Source organism: Dipteris shenzhenensis, chromosome 32 (genome assembly GCF_047967505.1).
Source record: "Dipteris shenzhenensis isolate YYH24624 ecotype China chromosome 32, Dip_SZ_1.0, whole genome shotgun sequence".
NCBI lineage: Eukaryota > Viridiplantae > Streptophyta > Polypodiopsida > Gleicheniales > Dipteridaceae > Dipteris > Dipteris shenzhenensis.
Genome location: NC_141627.1, coordinates 13,295,562 through 13,300,004, shown reverse-complemented (window position 1 = coordinate 13,300,004; position 4,443 = coordinate 13,295,562).

Sequence of the window (4,443 nt, the reverse complement as noted above, 5' to 3'; positions counted from 1 at the left end):
CTCATCAATCAACCAATTTTTGAAGAGGTTACTGTATCTGGGCTCGATGAGTTGATTTGTATTCTTGTCCAATTCTAATCTTTCATTAGTTAGCCGATTCTTGGGAGATTATCGAATATATACGGTGCATGGACTAGTATGCTTATCCAACTCAATCTTTCATTAATCAGCCAATTCTTGAATGGTTATCGAGTGTTAGATCAGTAAAGTTGTTAAGATCAGAGATTCACCCTTAGCTTTGATGCTAACTACTATATTTCTTGTGCACAACACATGAAAACACTCTCTCATGGTGGCGAATGGTAATGGGATACTATGCCAACACAATTACCACATATCTTCTTTACCACATAACAATATTGTCAACCTTTTATCATACATAGATGGGGAGTAAGTTCCACATGTTGGGCTTCCTCTCCACCATGCGGTCTTATCCTCTGGGTTGGGGGTGGGCCACACACACACATACATTCTCTCCCTCTCTCTCTCTCTCTCTCTCTCTCTCTCTCTCTCTCTCTCTTTCTTTCTCTCTCCTTTCATTTTTTAACTCTGTCTTTTTAATTTACCTTAAATTGTTAGATTAGGTTAAGCCTTCTCTCTCTCTCTCTCTCTCTCTCTCTCTCTCTCACTTTTCCTCTCTCTCTTTCTCTTGTTCTCTCTCTGCTCTCCTACACATTTACACATACCACTACCTGTTGTCTCAGGTGATGGTACCTTAGATAATTCTAATGGTGATATGATAACATTTTTAATTTAATATTGAAATATGATCACACATACACGTGTTTGACCAACACTAGATGGTTATCAATTTTTTTACTCACTTTGGTTTCCCATTTGGCCGACACACATGAATACTTCCCTAGCTATGAATTATTCTTTTATGTATCCCCGTGAAATGTTCCCTTTACACTTTCTTTTTAACCACCCCACATATCAAGCCCACTAATCGTCCCATACCTTCTTTAATCCCTTCTTAACCCATGCACTCATTCACTCCTTACTCCACTTGTGACTTAAACTTCACTTAAGAATCCATATGGTTGTCTATATTCCTAGGTAAATCGATAACAAGCCAGGGAAAACAGGCATTACCTATCTACCCAAATGTAACTATGATGTTCTAACACGTAGTTTGTTTGGATGGTGGCAGGTAAGTGGACCTCAATCTCAAAACTTGGACTGCCTGAGGAGTCGACATCTTTTTTGAATATTATGTTTGTCAAACTTAATATTATTAAAAAATTCTTAATTTTGATCGAAATTTTTGCAAACTCTAGTTGCATTTTTCAACTTCAATGTCTCAAACATTTTTCTCTTATATGTTTCCCTTTTAAAAACTTTTATCCAATTGATGGAATTAATTGTATGGCTCAATTATTGATGGGTCTTTTTAATCTAAACACACACTTTGATTTCCCAACTAGCCTCTGGTTACGGGGCTAGTGCCATACAATTAATTCACATCCATTGGATAATTCTTTAGCATGGATAATCCCTAGTCATGTTGTGATCCACCTTATTTTTTACTAACTTTTATATCTATTTTGTAGAAGTGGTTTACGCATTTACTATTGGAATTATTTTTTCATTTTGACACTTATGATGCAGATCCACTTTTATTCACTTATCATCAATAGGTGGGGAGTAAGCTCCACATGGTGAGATTACTCTCCCCACCATGTGGTCTTACCCTCTGGGTTGGGGGTGTGGGCCACACACACACACACACACAATAAATTTGATTAGTAAATGTATCTCACACACACAGACACTTATTTCTTTACACACACACACACACACACACACACACACACACACACACACACACACACACACACATAGAGAAACACTTATTTCTTTACACACACACACACACACACACACACACACACACACACACACACATGAATACTTCCCTAGCTATGAATTATTTTTTTATGTACCCGAAATGAAATCTTTCCTTTCTTTGTGGATACTTCTTGGGAGATTCTAGCGAGCATAGCATCCTTGCATATCTGGAAACCAGATGCACAGAGGATTAGGAGGGTACTCAGGTTCATCCCTCGCACACATTGGCTAGTATCTGGACAGACACCGTACATACTTTGATGGCCATATGGATGGGTATGCAGGGAGACTCCCGTGCAGCCTCAACTAGGAGGGCTTCTTTCTTTAGGGAATGGAAGGATTCTTCTTTCTTCTCTGGGACTACTACAGGGTTGAGGTGGCACTTTTAGCCTCAGCCTTGGTTGTTTTCCACCTCACTCTGAGGGGGTTTTTTATTTATCCTTATGATTTCATGATGCATTCCGCTTTGAGCTTGCTCTCACGGTTTTTTCTCTTACTTAATAGAAGTTTTTTTCTTGGAAAAAAAAAAAATCTTCCCTTTACACTTTCTTTTTAACCACCCCACATATCAAGCCCACTAATCGTCCCATACCTTCTCTAATCCCTTCTTAACCCATGCACTCATTTGCTCCTTACTCCACTTGTGACTTAAACTTCACTTAAGAATCCATGTGGTTGTCTATATTCCTAGGTAAAGTGATAACAAGCTGGGGAAAATAGGCATTACCTGTCTACCCAAATTTAACTATGATGTTCTAACACCACCTAGTTTGTTTGGATGGTGGCAGGTAAGTGGACCCTAACCTTGGAACCTGGACTGCCTGAGGATTCAACATCTTTTTTCAATATTATGCTTGTCAAACTCAATATAATTAAAAAATTCTTAATTTTGATCGAAATTTTTGCAAACTCTAGTTGCATTTTTCAACTTAGATGTCTCAAACATTTTCCCCTTATATGTTTCCCTTTTAAAACTTTTATCCAATTGATGGAATTAATTGTATGGCTCAATTATTGATGGGACTTTTTAATCTAAACACATACTTTGATTTCCCAACTATCCTTTGGTTGGGCTAGTGCCATACAATTAATTCACATCCATTGGATAATTCTTTAGAATGGATAATCCCTAGTCATGCTGTGATCCACCTTATTTTTTACTAACTTTTATATCTATTTTGCAGAAGTGGTTTACGCATTTGCTATTGGCATTATTTTTTCATTTTGACACTTATGATGTAGATCCACTTTTATTCACTTATTATCAATAGGTGGGGAGTAAGCTCCACATGGTGGGCTTACTCTCCCCACCATCATGTGGTCTTACCCTGTGGGTTAACACACACACACACACACACACACACACACACACACATACACACACACACACACACAATAAAATTGATTAGTAAATGTATCTCACACACACAGACACTTATTTCTTTACACACACACACACACACACACACACACACATAAATACTTCCCTAACTATGAATTATTCTTTTATGTATTCCTGTGAAATCTTCCCTTTACACTTTCTTTTTAATCACCCCACATACCAAGCCCACTAATCATCCCATACTTGCTCTAATCCCTTCTTAGCCCATGCACTCATTTGCTCCTTACTCCACTTGTGACTTAAACTTCACTTAAGAATCCATATGGTTGTCTATATTCCTAGGTAAAGCGATAACAAGCCAGGGAAAATAGGCATTACCTATCTACCCAAATGTAACTATGATGTTCTAACACCTAGTTTGTTTGGATGGTGGCAAGTAAGTGGACCCCAACCTCGGAACTTGGACTGCTTGAGGATTCGACATATTTTTTCAATATTATGTTTGTCAAACTCAGTATTCTTAAAAAATTCTTAATTTTGATCGAAATTTTTGCAAACTCTAGTTGCATTTTTCAACTTAGATGTCTCAAAAAAATTTCCCTTATATCTTTTCCTTTCTAAAAGTTTTATCCAATTGATGGAATTAATTGTATGGCTCAATTATTGATGGGACTTTTCAATCTACACACACACACACACACACACACACACACACACACACACACACGCATGCTCATGTGCATGTACACACATAGAGGTGCTATGCATGTGGACACATACGTGCATAGATGGATAGATAGATAGATGTTTGTGCATGTGCGTGTACATGTATGAGTGCATGCATGCATGCATGTGTGTGCACATACATTGCATGCACACATGTGGGTTTGTTGATGGATTTTTATTTGCACGGTCTCTCAAGATGTGTTCTCACGTTTAGAGTTGACTCGTGCAATCTATCACCTTGGGAGGATCTCATGCACATTAAGGAAGGAACATATGTCAACATTTACACCAGTTTATGCCCTATAATGAGTTCTTAAGCATATGAAGATGCACAAGAAGGATTCTAGGCATAGGATGTACATGTGGAAACTTGCAAAGGAATGCATAGAATGCCCTATAATGAGTTCTTAAGCATATGAAGATGCACAAGAAGGATTCTAGGCATAGGATGTACATGTGGAAACTTGCAAAGGAATGCATAGAATCAAGAAATACAACATAGAAATAATTTGTCAGTTATTTTC